We start from the raw sequence: 13,404 nt of genomic DNA, 5'->3' as shown, positions 1-13,404 counted from the left end.
CTCGTAGCGGCTGCCCAGTTTTATCGTGCATATTTTGTGAGGAGCGAACGGGTCGCACGACGCTCACCTCTGTGCGCGACCGCACGGCAGACAGTTCACCGGGTTGGGCCAGTCCTTGCAGAATTCTTTCTGACACGCTTGCACCTTCTGCAACACAAGCTTGATGTCTCCGCTCCCCGAAGCCGTCCATGCGCGTGAAAGTCTTTCGCAGCTTGATGTGCTGGCACCCAAAAAGCGCAGACCCCGCGCCTACTTTGGCGTCGTGTCTGCAACATGTTTGTCTGGGGGAATGTTCGGCTTCGGCCTGAATGACGGCCGTCGGCCCAGTGCCGCTTTAGCAGGCGGCTCCTCGGCATTCAGGCCACCATTCGGGTCGTCAAGTTTCACTGTCTCGATGTGCGCCCGCTTACTCGACGACGTAGTCACATCTGTCTCCATTGCGCTCAGCGCGTTGGAGTCAGTCACTGCAGTTGTGTCTTCCTTGGCTTCTTTTGATCAGGTGCAGCCTGTCCTTTTCCGGGTCAGACTGCTTTTCTTGCGGTGCCGGCTGCTCGCATGGTACGGACATCACGGCCAGCTGCAAGGGGGCGGGTGCTGTGGGCGTTACTTGCGGTTTAACCATCTACAGTAATAAAATTCCGGACATTGCACTTGACATCGACGACGGCTGTCGAACTTACGGCTCTGTGTGCAGCAATGAAATTTATCGAACAGGAACCGCCCCAGAAATGGTCTATCTTCTGCGATTCCAAGGCCGCCCTCCAGAGTTTGCTCTCTGCACTACGCAGTGGACCCCACGAACGACTTGTCGCGGACACACGCGAAATTTACCATCAGGCAGTTGACAAAGGACATGACATTTTCTTTCAGTGGCTGCCAAGTCACTGTGGTATCTTTGGAAACGAGCAAGCGGACGCAGCCGCTCGATCCTCACATACCAGTACTGATTGCGTCGCTATCCTTATGTCCAGAACAGACGCAGCAAGAAAGCTCCGTGCGCCTGCTCGCGAGCTTACGTTAGCCCCCTGGAATTCAACGGACTTTAAAAACCAGCGCCTCTGTTCCCTGGATCCTAATCTGAAGTTCCGCCTTCCACATGGCTTACCACGACGGGAGGTAACTCTCATTTGTCGCCTAAGACTTGGAGTAGCATTCACCAACGCGTACTCCTACCTGATGGGAATGGCCACAAGTCCAGATTGTGAAACTTGCGGGTGCAATAAGACGATAGCACAACTTCTGTGTGATTGTCGTCAGTTTAGTGCACAAAGGAAAGTCCTCAGAACCACGCTCGACAAGATAGACAGCCGTCCCCTTACGGAAGCCTGAATTCTTGGTCCCTGGTCCCAGCCGACGTCGGAACGAACTGCTTTAAAAGCGCTAGTTCGCTTTTTGAAAGAAACAGGACTTCATGAAAACTATAGAATTGTGCGGACAGATGTCTTTTTGTTCTTTTTTGGTTTTGTTTTCATTTTAACCTTCTCTTGTTTTCTAATCTTTCCTGCCGGATGGGGACGGAAAGCTACTCGAGTACACCCCATACTTCGCTTCTCGCCAAGGAAAAACAATTATGAAAGCGAGAAACGAGCTTGTCAGGATTCGAACCTGGAATCTTCTGATCCATAGTCAGACGCGTTATCCGGTGCGCCACAAGCTCGGATGGTGAAGGAAAGCTACTCGAGTACACCCCATACTTCGCTTCTCGCCCAGGAAAAAAATTATGAAAGCGAAAAACGAGCTTGCCAGGATTCGAACCTGGAATCTTCTGATCCGTAGTCAGACGCGTTATCCGTTGCGCCACAAGCCCGGATGGGGAAGGAAAGCTACTGGAGTACAGCCCATACTTTCCTTTTCGCCCAGGAAAAAAATGATGAAAGCGAGAAACGAGCTTGCCAGGATTCGAACCTGGAATCTTCTGATCCGTAGTCAGACGCGTTATCCGTTGCGCCACAAGCCCTTTTTTTCTTTATTTCCGGTTTTTCAACAACATAACACGTAGCACACATCACAAATGAGACGTCAAAACAACGTTACAATAAAGGTTGTTATTGTTGTGCACATAATGCCGTCAGTCACGTGGTGACTGGCAATGTCATTTAAAATTCTTTTAGTGTAACCAAGGCTTCCAGGCTGGCAATCCAGGGGGAAACACATTCTTTTGTTTTTTCTACTTCTATTAAACGAGCCATGCTCTCTCGAAAATACAGCCTTGCCGGTCTTCTATCTGGTTCACAGTAGAAGCCAGTCATTCGTGAGCGCCATATACTGTGCAGGCCAGTCAACATAATCAGATCAAAAGGTACTCCTTCTTAGTTGTCTATTGCAAGGTACCTGATGCCGTGCGTATCTAGCGGGAATTCTTTTTTCATTGTCCGCTGCAACATATCCCAAAAAAAGACCCCCTCCCAACAGTGAAGAAAAACGTGATCGATGGTTTCCGGTTGTTTACAAATAAAACAGTGAGAACCCCAGGGCATGTAAAACCCACGCTCCTCAAGGAAAGTTCTCACAGGTAACGTCCCTGTATGCAGTTTGAAAAAGAAAGATTTCGCACTTGGGGCTACTTGCATTCTTTTAACTCTTTTCAGGACATTCTGACCCTGGCCTGCACTGTATATGGCTCTGTACAAGGGAATTGGCAACACTATATCACATATGTCTTTATACAATTTTCTCTTTGTAAAAGAATACAAATAATCATTAGAAAACCGAACGCATAGAAATCGCAAACTTGATACTACTTCCCGAAAGTAACCCTGCACCGTACCCGACATGACATGGGTGCTAATAACATAGTCGGGAAACAGTCGCCCTAATCTTGCCTGGCACACCGTTTGCAGGAATGGGTCGCTTACTTCGCGAAAAAAGAAAAACCTGTTCACTAACTGTTTGAGAAAGATGTGCCAGTCCAAGCCCCCCACACTGTACTCTCCTGAACAAATTTGTGCGACTGCACCTTTCCCAGGTAGATCCCCACACAAAGATCGCAAAAACCCTATGCAATTTTTGCACATTTACCCTAGAACAGTACATAACTTGCATCACATACCATAATTTAGCCACAAAAAAACATGTTACACACGGTAGCCCTCGCAAACATGGAGAGATAATTAGCCCTCCAAGCATTCGCCTTTTCACGTAAGAGGTCTGCTTGTTGCTGCCAGTAGTCATTATTATTTTTGTAATACTGAAGTGGCACACCGAGGTACTTCACAGGCATCCTCTGCCCCACGACGTTGGCAAAATAGTCCGGCGTCGACGGCCACACTCCGTGCCAAAATCCCAGGCACTTTCCCCAGTTTACCCGACTTCCTGTAACGTCGCTGAAAACTTTGACAGCTCTAATGGACTCTTCGATACTTTCATAATCGATACAACACACTGCAACATCATCTGCATATGCGAGCAATTTCACCTCTGACGATTGTAAACCAAAACCGGTAATATAATTATTTTCAAGTACTGACAAACATAACGTTTCAATATAAATGCAGAACAGAAGTGGACTTGTGGGGCAGCCCTGGCGCACGGAACGCTGGATTTTGATGGGGGCCCCCAATGCCTTGTTAATAATTAGTCTGGTAGAGCGATTCTGATACACCAGAGCTACACCGTCCATGATGATGGACCCGACATTAATGTGTTCCAATATGGCAAACAAAATAACATGCGCTACACAATCAAATGCCTTCAGGTCCAACTGAAGTATGGCCACACAAGCTTCGAGGGGAATCGCAACACTCTAGCACGGACCGCATCTTGTGAACATTCGTAGCTATAGTGCGACCCTTAATTCCACATGTTTGGTGCCGACTGACTATGTCTTTAATAACTGTCTGAAGTCTAGCAGCTAGAACTTTTATTAAAACCTTGTAGTCCACATTTGTGAGTGCTATTGGTCTATATGATACTTGCTTCAGCTTGTCCTCATCCTCCGACTTCGGAATCAGCACCGTGTGGGATTCACTGAACGTCAGTGGTAAAACTTTTACATCATACGCTTCGTTAAAAACTGCTACGAGTACTTCTGACAATTCCTTTTTAAACCGCTTGTACCACGCAGCGCAAAGCCCATCAGGACCATTCTTCTTCTTTCTGGGGTTTTACGTGCCAAAACCAGTTCTGATTATGGGGCACGCCGTAGTGGAGGGCTCCGGATTAATTTTGACCACCTGGGTTTCTTTAACGTGCACTACAACGCAAGCACACGGGCGTTTTTGCATTTCGCCTCCAGCGAAATGCGGCCGCCGCGGCCGGGATTCGATCCCGCGATCTCGAGCTCAGCAGCGCAACGCCTTAGCTGACTGAGCTACCCCGGCGGGTACCCCATCAGGACCAGGCGACTTGCCGAGATTCAAATTATCAATCGCGCGTTCCACTTCAAAAACAGTTATCGGCGCTTCTAATGCAGCTTTCGTTTCATCACTCAGTTGAGGCATATGCGTGCTAAAAACTTCGTTTTAAAGCGTTCCATGTCTACCTGCCTATGTGCAAATAGATTCTCATAGTGCTGAAAGAACACACGTGCTATGCTATCAGTACCTGTAACTTCGTGACCGCTTGCTTCGATCACGTCAATCTGATTGCGTCGTGCATGCGCCTTTTCCAGTCCAAGCGCCCTTTTTGTGGGTGTCTCCCCCACAGCAAAGGACTCGGCTCTAGCACGAACAATCGCGCCGCGATAACGTTCCTCGTCATGCAGTTCAAGTTGCGGTTTGATATTCCGTTTATCACTTTTGAATGCTCCGGGCTCTTGGCACTCCAGTTCTGTCAACTTTTCCAAGGTTGTTCTTAGTTCTTTTTCTTTCTTTTTTGCTTCATAATTTAGTGTGACAGTACGATCGATGGGTTTTATTTTAATCCGTTGTTTAAATTCTTCCCATCGTTCTGCAAATTTACCTTCTCCGTTCAGAAGAGCTTCTGCGATGCACTTCAATACCTCTTCTACGAAACTTTCTTCAGTGGTTAGTTTCGAATTAATTTTCCACAGTTCCCAAGAGAAGCTGCAACCTTTTGTCTTTCTTCCTATGTCACATTTAACTAGACAATGATCAGTGAAGGAAATAGGACAGACATTGTAACTGTTGCACATCAGTATTGCTGCAAGCGACACGTAAATGCGATCTAAACGCACATGGCTGTTTCCCTGAAAGTGCGTGAAACGCACATCTCGCGTCCCCATCATGCAGTCAGCCACGTCCTCCAATTCCCATTCAGTAATTATCTCGGCCAAAATGTCCCGACCTTTATCGCTCTTTAGGCCTCGATTTGACCTATCTCTGGCATTGAGAACACAATTAAAATCACCTAATAGTACCATATGCTTATCAGAAGACATGTGCTCCTTTAACTTTGAAAAAAAGAGCGACCGATCTTCTGGCACATTTGGCGCATAAATACACACCACACGCCATTCAAGTCCACTCAATACAAAATCGCACGAAACAAACCGGTCGGATGAACATGAAAAAATACCTTGCACCGTGAGACCCGATAATTTCTTAACAAACAATACGCAACCCGCCGACGCCCCTATGGCGTGGCTCACTATCGCGAAATACCGCGACGTAAACCGCTGCACCATGTTCCGTGTCCCCTCGTCACCATCCACTTTTGTCTCTTGCACTGCTAACACGTGAAGGTCATGGTCCACCAGGAGCCTGAAAACTTGGCTCTGCTTTCGCTTGGCAGCCAGACCTCGAACGTTTAGCGTCGCCAATCTAAGCGTCGGGTTGGTAGCCATGGCTCTCTAGTGAAATTAGATTGGGCCCGGAGCATGGTGCTTACCTTTAGCGTCTAGCGCTCCGCTAGACGCCCCCAGGCCCACCCGGTGGACCGGTGCCACTGGAGAGCGGTGGTGGCTTGTTGTCAGTCTTTTTTTCCGCCGTATCAATGTTGGGACGTGGTTTGTAGCTGCTGCGCCTGCCCACAGATGTCTTCGAAGGCGGCCCGTCCTCGCTACTTCCTTGGTTCGCTGCGTTGCTGCCTGCAAGCTGTTCAAGAGGACGTTTGACAGAGGCTCCGACGTTGCTGCCCGTTGCGTCGTTCTTTTCCGACGGGTCTTCCACTGTCTGCATTGGCACATATGCATCCACTGAGTGGCTTGTGTTTTCTTAGTCTTGGCTGCTGTATCTTCTGCCCCTCCATCGGTAGCCTTGTTATCCACTGGTGCCACCGCCTCGACAGCCGGTGCAAGCGAACCGTCTGCCGCACTTGGGGTTGCCTGGTCTCCTGCCCCTTTTGCCGCGTCCTCGGCCTCGGCCACATCCATCATCAACTGCGCGGCGTCGTCACCCTCGGCCGGCCCGGTCGCAGAAGCGTACGTGCGTATGCACTGGTCTTCCGAGTGACCAAACCTGCGGCATTGCGAGCACCGAGGGACCTTGCACTCCCGACGTACATGACCAGAGCAATGGCAGCGTAAGCACTGCATTGGGCGGCCAGGCACGACAACAAGGGCCAGTTCTCATGCGACCCTGATTTGATGTGGGAGGTCTTCCAGCTTCACGCCGCTCTTGAGCTTGAGCAACACGGAGCGGGTAGTCGTCGCCTTGTTGCTGATTCCTTGTACCCGCCACCACTCTCGGGTGACCTGAACGACCTTTCCAAAGGCCGCCAGCTCCGTTCTTACATCTTCATCAGCCACACCTGGTATTAGCCAATGAAGACGCAGCCGTACCTGCTGGTCTTGGGGGTCAACCACGATGCAGCGCCGCCCCTTTACCTTGAGCTCCTTGACGTCCAGCAGCCGTTTCGTGGCGTCTGCGTTGTTCATAGTCACCGCCCAGACGTGGTTGATCTGGTAAGCCCCAAGCGCAAGCACCTCCTGCAGCTGTCCCGTTGGGCCGAGAGCGTCCCGAAAATCCTCAGCTCTGTAGGGTGTGGCTCGCACGTCACCGTGCAAAAACACGGTGTTCAGCACCACGCGCCCTTTTGGCAGGGGAGGCAAAATAATCTGATAGCCTGTGTCGTCTTCGCAGTTCACCCTGTTTCCGCGGCCAACTAGGGCCCCTATCGCCGCTCCATTGGAGCCCATGACTCTGCTGACCGCTCAGCTCGGCTGCCGGAAGCAGAATGTTGCGCCACAAGCCCGGATGGGGAAGGAAAGCTACTGGAGTACAGCCCATAATTTCCTTCTCGCCCAGGAAAAAAATGATGAAAGCGAGAAACGAGCTTGCCAGGATTCGAACCTGGAATCTTCTGATCCGTAGTCAGACGCGGTATCCATTGCGCCACAAGCCCGGATGGAGAACGAAAGCTACTGGAGTACAGCCCATACTTTCCTTCTCGCCCAGGAAAAAAATGATGAAAGCGAGAAACGAGCTTGCCAGGATTCGAACCTGGAATCTTCTGATCCGTAGTCAGACGCGTTATCCGTTGCGCCACAAGCCCTTTTTTTCTTTATTACCGATAAGCAGTAGTACATAGGAATACCAACATAACTAACATATGTACAAACACTGATGGACTTCTCATCTGTTAAGTATAAATGATAAGCACATGCAGCCTGTCATATTGTAACAGGCTTTGTTCAGAATTCCTTAATATTGGCCAGGGGTTCCATCCTGGCGATCCAAGGTGGAAGACACTGTTGTGTTGCAACTACATCAAGAAAACGTCTTATTTGTTCCCGTAAATACACACGGGCTGGTCTTCTATCGGGATCGCAATAGTAGCCTGCCATGCGGGAGCGCCATATACAGTAGAGGCCAGTCAGCATAATCTGATCAAAAGGTGTTTCGTCATCGTCATCTATCGGCAAAAATCTGGTGCCATGTGGGTCAAGAGGAAATTCTTTCTTTATTGTGCGCTGTGAAACATCCCAGAAGTATGCTCCTTTCCAGCAGTGTAAGAAAACATGGTTTATGGTTTCAGGTTGTTTGCAAATTATACATTGTGAGCACCATGGCAAGTAAAAGCCTCTTTCTTCTAGGAACGTTGCAACTGAAAGTGTACCTGTGTGTAATTTGAAAAAGAAACTTTTCATACCTGGCGGTACCTGCATTCGTTTGACGCGTTTAAACACATTCTGGCCTGGGCCTCGACTGCATATGGCTCTGTACAAAGGCGGGGGAAAAAGGCTGTCCATTATATCGTTGCGCAGCTTTTTCCTTGAGACCTTAAACAAATATTCTTTCGAATACCGTACAGCAAGGAAACGAACACTGAATACAATTTCCCTGTAGAAACCAAACACAGCCGCCGGCACACCTTGGGAGCATACAATCAACTCTGGCAACAAGTGCGCGAGTCTAACTCTACAGACTGTTTGCAAAAAAGGATCATCGTTGTTCCGAAAGAAAATAAAACGTCAAACAAGTTGCCTAACAAACAGGTGGGCCAGCCCTAATCCTCCATCTTTCACCCGTCTGAACAAATTGTTGCGACATCTCTCCCATCCGGAACCCCACACAAACACGGCAAAAACTGTGGAATTTCTGCACATTGACCCTGTTACAGAAAATGAATGGCATGACATACCATAGCTTAGCGACGAAAAACAAGTTGCATACAGTAGCCCTGGCAAATACTGAAAGGTATTTGGCTTTCCACGCCTCAGCCTTCTCTTTAGCACTTTTAAGCTGGCCCTGCCAGTATTCGTCACTCTGTTTTTAAGCTTCGAGTAGTGCGCCTAAGTACCTTACTGGCGTTGTTGACCACTTGACATTCGCAAATATAGCAGGAGCCTCAGGCCATTCTCCATGCCAAATACCGAGGCACTTGCTCCAGTTTACTCTACTACCTGTGATTTCACCGAAGTTTTTCACAACATTTATCGTCTGCAAAATGCTCTCCTTGTCTTTGCAACACACGGCTACCTCGTCAGCATAGGCCAGGAGTTTGACTTCTGACGCTTGCATCGTAAACCCATGAATACATTTGTTCTTAATGACTGGCAAACACAAACTCTCTAGATTAATACAGAACAAAAGTGGGCTGGCTGGGCTGCCTTGACGCACGAAACGTTGAATGCTGATGGGGGCCCCCAATGTCTTGTTAATTATAAGCTTAGTAGTGCCGTTCCGGTACGCCATGGCTACCCCGTCAGTAATTATGGACCCGACATTTATATGCTTAAGAACGGCAAATAAAATACTGTGAGCAACACAGTCAAAAGCTTTCTCCAAATCAAGTTGAAGAATCGCAACTCGCGCCCTTAAGACGTCACAACATTCTAGAATCGATCTCATTATGTGTACGTTCGTGTTAATGCTTCGTCCTTTGATTCCGCATGTTTGGTGCCGACCTACTATGGTTTCCATTACTGTTTGTAACCTGTCTGCGATTATGTTCATGAATATTTTGTAATCACTGTTGGCAAGTGAAATTGGTCTGTACGACGTTACATGTTTCAGTTTCGCAGGCTGGTCAGTCTTAGGGATTAGTACAGTGTGCGCTTGCCCGAAAGAATGTGGCAATGCGTTTACTTCATACGCATCGTTAAACACGTCAGCGAGTAGAGGCGATAGATCTGATTTAAACAGTTTATAAAAATCGGCACAAAGGCCATCCGGACCGGGTGATTTTCCGGCTTTTAAATCTTCAATTGGTTTTTCAACTTCATGAGTTCATATCGGTGCCTCGAGCCTGTTCTTTGTCTCGTCGCTGAGTTGCGGCATACGCCCCAAAAAACGCAGCTTTAAAGGCGTCTACGTCAACAGTTCTCGATGTAAAAAGTTCTTGGAAGTGCTTGAAAAACGCTTGTGCTATCTCCTGACCGTCAGTTATTTCATTACTATATACTTCAATTATGTCTATGTGATTGCGCCGCGCATGCGTTTTCTCCAGACCTAGCGCGCGTTTAGTTGGCGTTTCATCTGCTGTCAATGCCTCTGCCCTTGTGCGTATAATCGCTCCTCGATATCGCTCTTCATCGCATAGCTCCAATTTCGCTTTGATGCCGCGTAGATCGTCCTTGTATGCGCCCGGTTGGCTGCCCTCTAAGGCCATTAATTTTTCCAACACTGCCCTTAGTTCTTTCTCTTTAGCTCTTTCTTCGTACTTTATTTTACAGGATCGGTCGATGGCGGTTAACTTAATTCGTTGTTTAAAAATTTCCCATTTTTCAGTGATTTGCGCCACTTTGTTCTTTTCTACTTCCTTCAAGTGTTCTTGTACGTTGCTCAGAAAAAGCTCGTCCTTTAACAATTTGGAATTCATTTTCCACATTTCCCACGTGAAAGTGTTGCCCTTTCCTTTGCGTCCAACACATGTCTTGACCAAACAGTGGTCAGTGAATGAAATAGGTATGACATCGTAGCTGCGACATATGGGTATAACGTCTAGTGTCAGGTATATCCTGTCAAGACTAGCATGACTATTGCCTTGGAAGTGCGTGTATTGAACCTGGCGTGTTCCGACTAGGCAATCAGCCACGTCGTCCAAGTCACACTCGGCTAATAGTTCGGTGAGGACATGACAGCTTTTATCATTTGTTCTCTTGCCTGTTCTATCTCGATCGCTGAGTACACAATTAAAATCTCCCATAATAATGACTTTTCTATGCGCGCATATGTGCGCCTTTAACGCGGAAAAAACATCTTGCGTTCATCGCATATATTGGGTGCATATATACATATCACCCGCCAAGAATCATTACCAACAGCAAAGTCGCAGTACACTAGTCTGCCAGAAGGGCACGAAAAATAATTTTCGATCAATAGCCTGGGCAGCTTCTTAATAAATAAAATAACACCTGCCGACGCTCCTTTGGCATGGCTCACTACCGCGTAATACGAAGGCATAAACCTTAGCACCATGCTTCGGGTCTCCTCCTCCCCTTCGACTTTTGTCTCCTGCACGGCTAGAACATCGAGGTCTTGGTCCACCATCATCCGGTACACTTGGCTTTGTTGACGCTTGGCGGCCAGACCTCTCACGTTTAGCATGCCCAAGCTAAGCGTCGGGTTGGTTGCCATTGCTACTACGGGAAAGGGAGAAAGGCCCGGAGCATCGTGCTCACCGCAACGTCTAGCCAGCAGCTAGACGCCCCCGGGACCGTGCGGTGGTCTGGCATTGTCCGTAGTCGGTTGTGGCGTGTCACCCTCCTTCCTGTCCCGAGGAATGTTTGGACAGGGCTTGAAGCTGCTCCTTCGTATTATTGTTGTCTTTCCAGGTGGCCCGTCGGCGTGGTTCTTAGCAGTTGCATTCCCGTCGGTGGCGTCAAGCGGCCTTTTGAAGGCAGCGTTGCCGCTCACTTCCATAGCGTCGCTGTCTTGGGCCGAATCCCCACCTCCTGCGACGTACGTGGCATCATCGGATACAAGGCGGTTTTCGCTGCCTTTCTCCAGTTCTTCTGAAGAACCTGATGACTTCTTTCTTTTCGGGGGTAACAAGGACGCCTTTCGTCTCTCGCTCTGTTTTGTTGTCGCCTCCGCGTTGTTGGCGCTCTCCTGGTCACCCGCCCCTTTGGCGGCGTCCTCGGCTTCAGCAGCATCCATTCTCATCTCTGCGGCGATTTCGCTTGCTGGTGGCCCCACGGCTGTGGCGTACGTGCGTACGCACTGATCTTCAGTGTGGCCAAAGTTACGGCATCGCGAGCATCGCGGCACCTTGCACTCGCGACGGACATGCCCTACACCCTTGCACCGTAGGCACTGCATTGGCTGTCCAGGCACCACGACAAGGGCCAGTTCACCTGCAACTCGGATTTGGTGCGGAGGTCGTCTACTTTCATTCCGCTCTTCAGTTTCAGAAGAACAGTTCGAGACGTTGAATCCTTATCTCCGACGCCTTTGACGCGCCATCGTTCTGGCGTCCCTTCAATGACCTTGCCAAAGGCTACCAGCGCTGTCTTTACGTCTTCGCCCTCCACCCAGTACAGCAACCAATGAGGGCGAAGGCGTACCTGTTGGTCTTGAGGGTCGACGACTACGCAGCGACGCCCTTTCACGTTGAGTTCTTTCAATGCCAGCAGTTTCTTCGCCGCCTCGTCGTTCGAGAAAGTGACCGCCCAAACATGATTGATCTGGTAGGCGCCAAGGGCCACGACTTCCGGCAGCAATCCAGTCGGGACGAGCACGTCTCGGAATTCTTCGACCCTGTAGGGCCTTGCTCGCACGTCGCCATGCAAAAACCCGGTGTTCTTTACAACAGGTCCCTTGGGCAGAGGTGGCAAAATAAACTGATAGCTCACTTCCTCGTTATCGATAAGCCTGTTACCGCGGCTGGTAGCCGCAAAAGCTGCTTCAGCGGAGCCCATGATTGACACGTCCGCACAGGTCGGCTGCCGGAAGCAGAATGTTGCGCCACAAGCCCGGATGAGGAAGGAAAGCTACTGGAGAACAGCCCATACTTCTCTTCTCGCGCAGGAAAAAAATGATGAAAGCGAGAAACGAGCTTGCCAGGATTCGAACCTGGAATCTTCTGATCCGTAGTCAGACGCGTTATCCGTTGCGCCACAAGCTTTTTTTTCTTTATTGCCTGTTTACATGATACAGAAGGGAACAAGACAGAGGGTTTCAAAACTTTTTGAAAGCGATCAACTCATCAAGCAGTCCCACCCAATCAGGTGGCTGTGGCTGTGCACGGTAGATCTCTCGCATATACACTACATGTTCAATAAAATTTTCCCTTACAGTGTGAGGGTCAACGTCGGCATGTCTTACTGCCATTCTAGTTTCCCATATACTATAGAGGCTCAGGACCATTAATTATCATGTCGTAAGGAATGTCACCATCATTCTGAACTGGTAAATATCGGATTCCATGTGGCGTAATCGGCAGTTCCTTTTTAATAGTTCGCTGAAAGATGTCCCAATGAAATATTGGATCCGAGCAATCGATGAATACATGTTCCATTGTTTCTGGTTTTTTGCATAATATGCAGTTGACTGTCCACGGTACGAAGATTCCTTTGCCTTGTAGCCACGTTTTTACCGGTAAAGTGTTTGTATGGAGCTTGAAAAAGAATGATTTTACATGGGGTTTTATCGGCATTCCTTTAACTCGTTTTAAAACGTCTTGTCCAGAACCTCCAGTGTATATGCTTCTTTACAAGGGAACAGACAACATAACATCCAAAAATCTTTGTACAGGTTCTTTCTTTTCACTGTACTCAAATATTCAAACGAAAAACGCACCTTAAGTATGCGAAAAGCAGCAACAATTTCGTGCCAGTAACCTCTTATACCGCGTAACGCGGTCTTATTTGTGCAAACAATGAATTCCGGTAGTGCATTGTGCAGGCGAACTTGTATCACCGTGCGCAAAGATGGGTCACAATGATGCCTTAAAAACATAAAACGTGACACAATTTGTCTGATAAAGAGGTGCGACAGACCAAGCCCACCTTTCTTCACGGACAAAAACAGATTAGTGCGACTAGTTCTTTCCCAACTCCCTCCCCAAATAAACACTGTGCAACGTGATTTATTCACGTGTAAACGTCAATGAATGCGAGAA

The 13,404-nt window shown here is 48.6% G+C and overlaps 5 non-coding genes across 5 annotated transcripts; all 5 read right to left on the bottom strand.

The window, feature by feature from the left end:
* Positions 1 to 1,734: 1,734 nt before the first annotated feature.
* Trnar-acg (transfer RNA arginine (anticodon ACG)) lies at positions 1,735 to 1,807 on the bottom strand. Its single transcript has one exon. It is a non-coding gene; the product is annotated as a tRNA-Arg (tRNA).
* A 77-nt stretch (positions 1,808 to 1,884) lies between these two features.
* Trnar-acg (transfer RNA arginine (anticodon ACG)) lies at positions 1,885 to 1,957 on the bottom strand. Its single transcript has one exon. It is a non-coding gene; the product is annotated as a tRNA-Arg (tRNA).
* A 5,212-nt stretch (positions 1,958 to 7,169) lies between these two features.
* Trnar-acg (transfer RNA arginine (anticodon ACG)) lies at positions 7,170 to 7,242 on the bottom strand. Its single transcript has one exon. It is a non-coding gene; the product is annotated as a tRNA-Arg (tRNA).
* A 77-nt stretch (positions 7,243 to 7,319) lies between these two features.
* Trnar-acg (transfer RNA arginine (anticodon ACG)) lies at positions 7,320 to 7,392 on the bottom strand. The gene has a single exon. It is a non-coding gene; the product is annotated as a tRNA-Arg (tRNA).
* A 4,943-nt stretch (positions 7,393 to 12,335) lies between these two features.
* On the bottom strand, positions 12,336 to 12,408 carry Trnar-acg (transfer RNA arginine (anticodon ACG)). Its single transcript has one exon. It is a non-coding gene; the product is annotated as a tRNA-Arg (tRNA).
* Between the last annotated feature and the right edge of the window lie 996 nt (positions 12,409 to 13,404).

Source organism: Dermacentor silvarum, chromosome 4 (genome assembly GCF_013339745.2).
Source record: "Dermacentor silvarum isolate Dsil-2018 chromosome 4, BIME_Dsil_1.4, whole genome shotgun sequence".
Taxonomy (NCBI): domain Eukaryota; kingdom Metazoa; phylum Arthropoda; class Arachnida; order Ixodida; family Ixodidae; genus Dermacentor; species Dermacentor silvarum.
The sequence above is the reverse complement of the archived record's forward strand: the minus strand, read 5'-3'. Positions and strand labels throughout refer to the sequence as shown.